This window comes from Sus scrofa, chromosome 16 (assembly GCF_000003025.6).
Source record: "Sus scrofa isolate TJ Tabasco breed Duroc chromosome 16, Sscrofa11.1, whole genome shotgun sequence".
Classification (NCBI taxonomy): Eukaryota; Metazoa; Chordata; class Mammalia; order Artiodactyla; family Suidae; genus Sus; species Sus scrofa.
Window position 1 is genome coordinate 12,887,015 of NC_010458.4, and position 9,891 is coordinate 12,896,905.

A 9,891-nucleotide genomic window follows, 5' to 3' on the forward strand; every position below is an offset into this window, starting at 1 on the left:
ATGTTTGGTCTCAATCACTGAAGATTTTATTTTATTTTTTTAATTTTTAAAATTTATTTATTATTTATTAATTTATTTTGCTTTTTAGGATATACTCACAACGTATGGAGGTTTTCAGGATAGGGGTCAAATTGGAGCTACAGCTACTGGCCTACAACACAGCCACAGCAATGCAGGATACAAGCTACCTCTGTGACCTACACCACAGCTCACTAACACCAGATTCTTAACCCACTGAGTGAGGCCAGGGATCAAACCCACGACATCATGGTTACTATTCAGATTCGTTTCCGCTGTGCCAGTGGGAACGCCAAGATTTTATTTTATTTTTTCTAGAAAATAAAACTTGCATTTTTGCTAGACCTTAAAAGAAATACAATAAGTATTAGTGGTTTTATATGCAACTCTTGCCACATATGTATTTATGTCGTGGTAGATGAAAATTTTAAACTTAAATTATATTTTAAATGATAGATATTTGTTATCAACACTAAGAAAAATATCTCAACTGGTGAGTAGAGAAAGTAAAATTTTAATATGGAACTGTTGCTACTTGAATAATACATATACTTAGGTTTTGTAGAGTAAAAGTAGAAAAGCTGAAGAAGTACTTAAAAAGGATTATACACTGAAATTCACATATTAATTTTAAGATAGCAAAACTTTTATATCTATATTTTTTATTGACCAGAGATTTCCATTGTTTCATGTAAACTATTATAGACTCATAAATTTAACCTAGTAATTAAGAACAATAAAGTAAAACATTGCAAAAGAGAAATGACTAGATATCACTCAAATTAAGGTAAAGGCTTTTGTGTGTGTGTGTTTATGAAACTTATTTTTAAGGTGTTTGGAATATGTAAGACATAGGAAGAAAGAAATACAATAAAGATGTGTTCTAGCACACACTGCAATATTATGTGTCCATGTATATGGGCATACCTCTGAGATATTGAAAGCAGGGTTCCAGATCATTGCAATCAAGTGAATACTGCAATAAAATGAGTGACATGATTTTTTTTGGGTTTGTGTATATATTATATACATATATATTAACATTTAAACATATGCCATACTATACAACAGGGTTTTTTTTCCATTTTACCAATATGTTTTTAAGATTTATGAATGGCTTCTAAAACACTTATCATAGCTAAAGTCAATGTGATAAATAATCCATATACAAACATGTTTGTATATAATTTTTCATTGAACTCTAAATGAATACTACTTTAGATTTTTTGAATTTTTCTCATATATTATGATTTGGTGCTTGTAGCAAAGCTATCTGGTGATGATAAAGAATGTTCCTCTATTCGTTAAAGCTTAAGTGGAACAATATGTGTTCTTAGAAAAATATTTTCTCCGTTTCCCAGTTTCCTGTCAGAACTGCTTCCCCAGGCACATTCTAGGTCTTCTGTGCTCCTTTACTCTGTACACACTGGAGAAAATTAAGTGATAATCTATCTGAAAGTTTGAGAGTGAATCACTGGGCATGCTCAACCCTGTGTAGACTTTGGTCTTCTTAGGGCTTAACTGCTTCAGTCTCTACATAAAGGAGGGAGGTCTATTTGCATCAACTCCATGCCGGACCAAAGTGTAGGTGATCTTCCTAATTCTGGGCTAAAAAACACAATTTGTCTTTATCAGTGATAAAAGTGATTTTAGTTCATCAACAGACACTTTCTTATTTTATTTCTCAATTCATTCAGAATCTTAATGAAAAAGAGGGAACTCTTTTTATTGGGTGTTTCTTAAAACCAAATGTATATTGGCTCCTCCAGGCAAGTACTGATTTCTACAAAGGCAGCATAGCGTTGGGAGATGCCAAAGGAACAGGGAAAAACCTGAGAATTCATAGCACTAGCGGTCTGCCTGAGCATTCCCAGTTGAGGGTAGCAGGGGATGCAGGAAATCTCAGGGCTATAGACTGCAACAGTAGCAAGTTCAGAGGCAAGGGTAAGAACAATCTTTATAGGACTTTCAAGGACACATAGTTTGGCAAAAGGGAATCTGATATTTTTAAACCACAAGACATTGAATTTCCATGCATTACAAAGAATTTTTAGTCTTAAATCATATATACCTGGTTTAAAAGGGCAACACTAATCTACTAGTCTGTATTCCATCCTGTATTAAGACTAAAGAAAGAACTGTGGAAGGGTAGCCTTGTGATCTACTTTTGCCCACAAATTCAAGATATCATTTTGAGGTTTTTTATTTGTGCTTTATTTAAGCTTTAGGATTTCACAAGTTAAACTTCTAATTGTAAAAAAAAAAAAAATCAACTTCTAATATATTTGCATTTTAATATCTTTTAACTTTATTTCAAGAAAGCATAATTTTGATATTTTTGAGTACCTATTACTTTAATGTCATCATCTACTCTCACTGAAAAACCCAACATGTATTATTTTTCTCATAATGGTTAAACATATTTAGGCTGGAAAATAAAATAAGGTGCGACTTTTCAGTCTTAGGTATAGATTCCCAAATATACTGTTCTGACTCACATGTGATCTTTACCGGTAAACTTTCTGAACAGACATTGGGCACTATGTCCAAAGGAATAATTGTTTGGATTGAAGAAATAGCAGGTGGGATAGCACTGCCCTGACAAACTGATCAAAAACTCCCCCGGTTGACCACAAGTAGTCTAGGATAGCTTAGGGACATAAGGGAACAAATACGCTAACAGAATAGAGAAGAGCACATTTTCCCACTGACAGCCTCCATTCGAGCTTTAATAAGCCTTTCTTTCCAAGCTTAGGGTATTCCAATTTTTTTTACCTCCTCTCAGAACAGAGTCATTGTTTGGAGTTTTTACTACTTTATCTTTTGGATTTTTCTGTCCAACTCACCCTGGCTACTGCTCTCACGCTCCCCTGACCTCATCCACTCTCCTTCTCTTCCCATACTATCTCAAACAAAGCTTTATACAGCCAAACTAGTGATTAAGTCAGATTATAAAATGACAAATAACTACCACATTAAAAAAAGAGAAAGGATAAAACAAAATATATCAATGTTAAAATAAAAACGAATATGTGGATAAGCCAAAAGTTAAATGTATTCATTTTAAGTAACTATCACATAAAAATATGATATTCATTTTAAATAATTTAGAAATTCTTCTGATATGGCTTTCTATCCAACAACTTTACTTTTTTCTTTTAATTTACTTTTTTTCATGTTGAAATCATTACATTAGGAGTTACCCTTGGTTATTTGTGGGACAGAGCCATGATTAAACCACATTTAGTCCCTGCTTTCAGACAGTATATGTTTTACTGGGAAGGAGAACCAAAATTTTTAAAAAAAGTAAACAAACTAAAAATAACTGTAAATATGAGCACTTAGATAAATATATAATAAAACAAATTTTATTTACTCTAAGTGGTGTGAACAAATGGCCAGGGAATTCTTTCTCTCAGAAGAGATCTAAACGTAACCAGTCATGTAGTGTTCAGCGGGAAGGTGTATTTAGGCAGAGCAGGAGCATTTTCCAGGTCTCTGGGACTAAAAGAAGTGTGCTGTGTTCCAGAATTAGAAAATAGGACTGTGATGCTAAATGATATGGAAGGAGAAAGAAGTGGTATGAGTTTTAATTAGAGAAGTAGAGTACCAAGCAGGATTTATGATACAAAACCAGAAACTGTCTCTGACTAAATTAGGCAGAAAGTGAATGTAATGGAAAGATACAGGAGTTTCAGAGAATGGACAAGAAGAATACAGACTCCAAAACAGCCATGATCCTGCTGAGTGATCAGTCTAACAATGAAACCATTTGTTTCATCGTCTCTAGACCCACTTCTCCTTTATCTAGCACAACATTTTCCTTGTGTCACTCCTTCAAAGTTCAAAGAGGCATATATGAAAGCTTAAAGTGATCTTACCACATCATAGTTGCTAGTAAAAAAAAAGGAAAGGATATGCTTCTCCCCATTATTTTCCACAGAGAGGAGTGAGGACCTACTCTTCAGTAATAAATGCACAACAGAGGTGCCATCCTGAGCAGTTTAGTCAAATATAAAATGTCCATTAAGAGCCCTTTGTTGATTCTTCAACATCCATATAATGCTTATCACAGTATTAAAGTGAAGGAAAGGATGTGTATATTTAACTAACGCAACCATCCTTCCACTTCTGTGTTCAAGTTTCAGTGATCTCCAGCATGCATTAAGTCCTAATACTCCTACTTCTTTTTTTATATCCAGTTTTATTTTATTTAAAAAATTTTAAACTAAATCAAAGCACAGTATATATATTCAAATTTTTAAGCATCAGATTTTTACTGAAGATTTTAGAATGAAACACAATCTCACTGTTTCACTTTTCTTTTTACTTGGCTTTGTTTCACATAGGGAACCACTTTGAGATTTTCACATTGAGGTTCTAATATAGACTGCTTGACAAAATTCATAAATAATGTATTTATTTTATTTTAGATGAGGTTGGTGGGCTTTCTAGAATTACAATTGTTTAAACGGTTCAAGCTTGGTTTTGTTCTAATATTAAAGTCTGGCAAGACAATTAAATGGCTGGTAGAATTCTTCTATCTGGTGTCTCCAGTAAGTATGAACTCAATCAAGATGGCACCGTTTATCTTAAAGTATTAGAATGGGGGGATGAATTTTTTATTCTGGGCACTCCTCTTCCTAGCTAAATTCCTGACTGTCACAATGAACTTTGTCATAGTCTTTCTTTAGCTGTATAAACATGTGTCTAACTTGTCTCTTCACATGTATAATACTCCTTCTACCATATTCCAAGGTAGACAGCATAAAAATCCTTTCAGTTAATTAATTCATCTCAAATCCAGAAACTCTGGGTAATTGCAATATGATCCAAAGATCTAAATGTAGCTTCCCATGGTCGAATGATCCCCAAATTTGCTATTTCTAATTCATTCTGATAATAATATTCTTTATGAACGCATCACTATGCAATTGATACTTTGCCGAGCTCTTTATTTATTTATTGCCTTTATTTTATTTATTTATTTATTTATTTATTGCCTTCCATAGCAGCATATGGAAGTCCCCAGGTTAGGGGTCTAATCAGAACTACAGCTGCTGGCCTACACCACAGCCACAGCAACACAAGATCCAAGCCGCATCTGTGGCCTGCACCACAGCTCACAGCAATGCCAGATCCACAATCCACTGAGTGAGTCCAGGGATTGAGCCCACATCTTCATGGATCCTAGTCAGGTTCATTACAGCTGGGCCATGATGAGAACTCTGCTAAGCTCTTTACCTTTATAACAGCTAATACTTTCATTAACACAATCAGAAGAGCCAGTATTTAAGGATGAGAAATTTAGGCACAGAAAAATGATATAAGTTAGGATTGTGCATCTAGCTAGTTCATAATCACCATTTATAACCAAGCTGTATGATCATGCTCTTTCTTTTCTCTATATCATACTTCCTTTTATATAAGTTCCCATTGTCCTACTGATGAAAGAGTCTGAAATGAGGCATGAAATATCTAGAAGATCTATTACTAAACTGTACATTCTTTAGGGTAACCTGAATATATCTCTAACCTAACCATCTGAAATATAATAGATGCTTAATTGATGTTTTATAAGGAATTCATTTTTAAACTTAATATACATAAAATAGTGAATATTTAAAATAAAAGTACATTAAAAATAAACTATACACACTTTTTGAAAAATGTATATAACCTTGCCCCAGTGTCCGATGTCCAGTACACACACTGTAAATAGAAACAAGATACCATTATCAAACTCACAGTTAGAGACGGGATTGGCCTAAGAAATGGAGGAAACAGCAATTACAGTCTATGGCAAATATCAAACCTATGCTCTAGAACTTCATTAAGTTCCTTGGTTAGAACTTCTAGACAGGTCTGTTTAGGCAGTCTTGGAAAAGATCTTTATGGATAAACGTTTCAGTTTCATGTTCAGCTCTTTTTCTGGCTGGTTTCTGTGCCTCCCTTCTTTTGCCCTCTTCACCTCAAATAACAGTAGCTGCCTTGGAGACATCTGTACTGGTTTTCTATCTCTGTTGTAACAAATAACAACAAAATCAGTGGCTTAAAACAATACACATTTATTACCTCACAGTTCTATAGGTCAGAAGTACAGGCTGTGTCAGCTAAATGCTTCATCTTAAGTTTCACGAGGTAGAAATCAAGGTGTTGACTCCTCAGTTCTTATCTGGATACTCTGCCATAAGTTCGCTTTTAAGCTCACTGAGGTTGTTAGAGGAATCTAGTTCCTACAGCCTCCTTGCTGGTTGCCAGCTATTATTTAATCTCTCATACCACCTGAGTATAAAAACTTAGTTTGGATGGAAAGAAACATCTTTATACCCATATCTGAAAATAGATTTACAGCTAAAGGACAACTTCTTACAATTATTTAAATTTGAGGGACAAAAACAATTTGTTTATTCTACTTTCCAAACTTGAAAGAATCCAGTGAGTAAATATGATGACTCTGTTTATGGATAGACTAGCTCTTCTCTCATATGATTTTTGCTGAAAATAGAAAGAAATTGTCAATATAAAACCATTCTATTTTTTTTCCTACTGGTTATCATAATACTAGCCTTTGCTAACATATAGACTGATTTGCATGATATTATAAATAAAAGTTTCACTACATATGTCATCTATGTACTGAAGAAATAAACATTGCAGATTTTCAATCTGCAAAATCTATCTTCTTACAATCTGCTAAGCCAATGCCACTGTTTAAGATTTAACTTTGTCAAAATCCTACTCTCAGGGAGGAAATTTTGAATTAGTAAGAATTAAATTTATCTATGAATGATGAAAATTGTGATAGTGGCATTTTAGACACTATTTCTCTCACAGGTAAATTTCCAGGTAGGCTATATAGGTCTATTGAGGAGCTCCCAGTGCCAAGATATCAGATCCTTGCATCTTTTTTCCTTCTACAACCTCAGCCTACTAGTTTAATATGCCAATTTCTCTCTTCCAGAACCCAGGCAAAAGAAAGGATTTTAAAAAAACATAATTTTTCTTTCTCTTAATAAGCTTCCTATACACAATGATAAAATATTTATATTTACAAACCATTGGTAAATATTTTATATATGTATTTATACATATGATAAATGATAAGTTTATATGTATATAAATTTATACACATATGATAAATGATAAAATATTTATATTTACAAACCATATGCTCACATCTAGGAAAAAAGGTTTTGATGAGAATAAAAGCCTTTAATCTGGCTATCTCTGTGATTAAATACATGTTAAAAGGATGGAAAAGCAGAATTGACATGAGAGATCAAACCCACCCAAATCTTTTTTATCTAGGATTCGAGAATCCTGAGATTTTCTTTCTCTACTGGGAGAAAATAAAGCAGGTAGGCAGAGAAATCCACGGGAGGAACTGAGCCAAAACAAATTGACAAATTTGGAAAACCCATCACTATCCAGAGGTATTGGGATGGGGTAGACTGGAATGAAGACGAAAGAAGCCACAATAAGGAGTCCACAAGGCTAATTTTGCCTTTGGGGCCTAAGATCCCCTTTGCTGTTGAGACATAGAGACCTTAGGGGAGCATCTGTAGTGGATCCCAACATACTTTGCCCCTACTGAGTTAAAATCAGAAACCTCATCTGGAGAAACCCCTTCTGCTCCCTCAGTCTATATCAGAAAAGATCAAAGGGAGGCCCAGCAGCACTACACAGAAAAGGTTCTGACAATCTGCCATTTGAACCACAGTCCACAAAAGTAGGCCAAGGCATGTACGATAAACCCAAAAAAAGTAAGTTCCTGTCTAAATCAAAGCTTTAAATAAAACCCAAATTTCCATGCAAATAACAAAATATCCAGGATACAATCTAAGGTCATCCATTATAAAAAGAACCAAGAAAATTATAACTTAAAAGACAAAAGACAATTAATTGTTGCTACCACTGAGATAAATCAGATATTTAAAAAATTTGACAAGGGTTTTAAATCATTCATGAAATGATTAGAGAGTCAACTAAAAATGATCTTAAGATTGTTGAAAAATAGAAAATCTTAGCAAAGAAATAGGTTACAAAAAAACAAATTTGGGAGTTATAAAATTTAAAAAATAACAGAAATACAGCATTTCAGGTATGTTCAATAGTAGAGTGGAAATGACAGAGGATGAAATGGTGAACTTGAGGACAGATTGCTGCCTTTCACCCAGTATTAATAAGAGAGGAAATCAATGAAAATAACTGTGCAGAGCCTTAGGAGACTGAAATAAAAGCAAATGCCTGACATTTGTTTTATTGGAATTCCAGATAATATGAGAAATGGAAAACAGTTGGGCTGAAAGAGTTTTTGAAGAAATAATATCTTAAAACTCCTAAAATTCGGTAAAAAAGTAGAAATCTACATATCCACAATGCTGAGTGTGGTTAGAAAACAACTATTTTGAGTTACTGCATAGGCGTTTTAGAGTATGACTTCCTGCTCACAGACAGTCTGGACATTTTGGATAAGGATCTGAGTTTAAGGATCCAGTGAAAGTTTCTGTTTTACTTTTCCTGGGGCCCCATTTATGTGGGCACTTAGAATTGAACCTGCGAAGTTAGTGACCTCCACCCCAACACTTCATAAAAAACAGGTGCTCATTACCCTGCTAGCCATTTCCTGCTCGCTTGTGACCTGGGGCAGATGACTATCTTTCCTCAAGGTCATTGCTCAGCCCCCAACTCTTGGATCTGTAAATAATAAATATTGAAAATTTAATTCCTTTATGTGATTATAGTGAAACAGATCCTTCAATCAGAATGACCCTAGGGAGTTTTGTGTTCTCAGAGTGAGCGCTCTGATGCTACCTGTGGTGTGAGTAGCTTGTCCAACAAAATATAATCTACAAACACTTAATTTAATATACCAGATATGGGCCCATCGACACACTAAGAGACTCCTATTATGAATGAATCCAAAGATATTCATGTCAAACATATAATAATCAATTGAAGATAGAGAAAAGCATATCTGACACTATGCTTAATAATAAAAGACTGAATGTTTTAGTTTTTCCCAAAGAATGGGAACAAAGCAAGGTTTTCCACTCTCATTAATCTTACTCATCATAGTGATGGATGTTCTAGCCACTGCAACTATGAAAGAAAAAGGAAAAAGCATACAAATTATAAAAATAAAAACTTGCAAAAATAAAAACACATGGTAACATTGCCAAATGTTAGTGAGGATGTAGAAAATGTAGAATGATACAGGCACCCTCGGAAACAGGCAGTTTCTTATAAAACTAACCACTGAATTACTAGCAGTTAAATATATTAGCATTTATTACAGAGAAATTTAAAAATCTATTCCTACAAAACCATAAAATACATAAATCTTCATGGGATCTTTATGTGTAATAGTCTAAAGCTAGAATCAACTCAGTTTTCCTTCAGTAGTAAGACTGGAGCTCCTGCTGTAGTGCAAGAGAATTGGCAGCATCTTGGGAGCACTGGAACAAGGGTTTGATCCCTGGCCTAGTATGGTGGCTTAAGGATCCACTGTTGTCTCGGCTTTGGCTTAAGTCAAGACTGTGGCTTAGATCTGATCCCTGGCCCAGGAGCTCCATAGGCCTTAGAGAGGCCAAAACTGAAACAAACAAACAAACAAAAAATGAAGAAGAAGAGATCATACTACCCAAGGCAATATACAGATTCAATGCCATCCCTATCAAAATACTAATGGCATTTTTCACAGAATTAAAACAAATCTTTTAAAAATTTGTATGGAAGCACAAAAGACCCAAATAGCCAAATAATTCTGAGAAAAAAAGAACAGAGCTGGAAGAATCATGCTTCCTGATTTCAGACCATAGAACAGACTATGCTACAGTAATCAAATTGTATGGTACTGGCACAAAAACA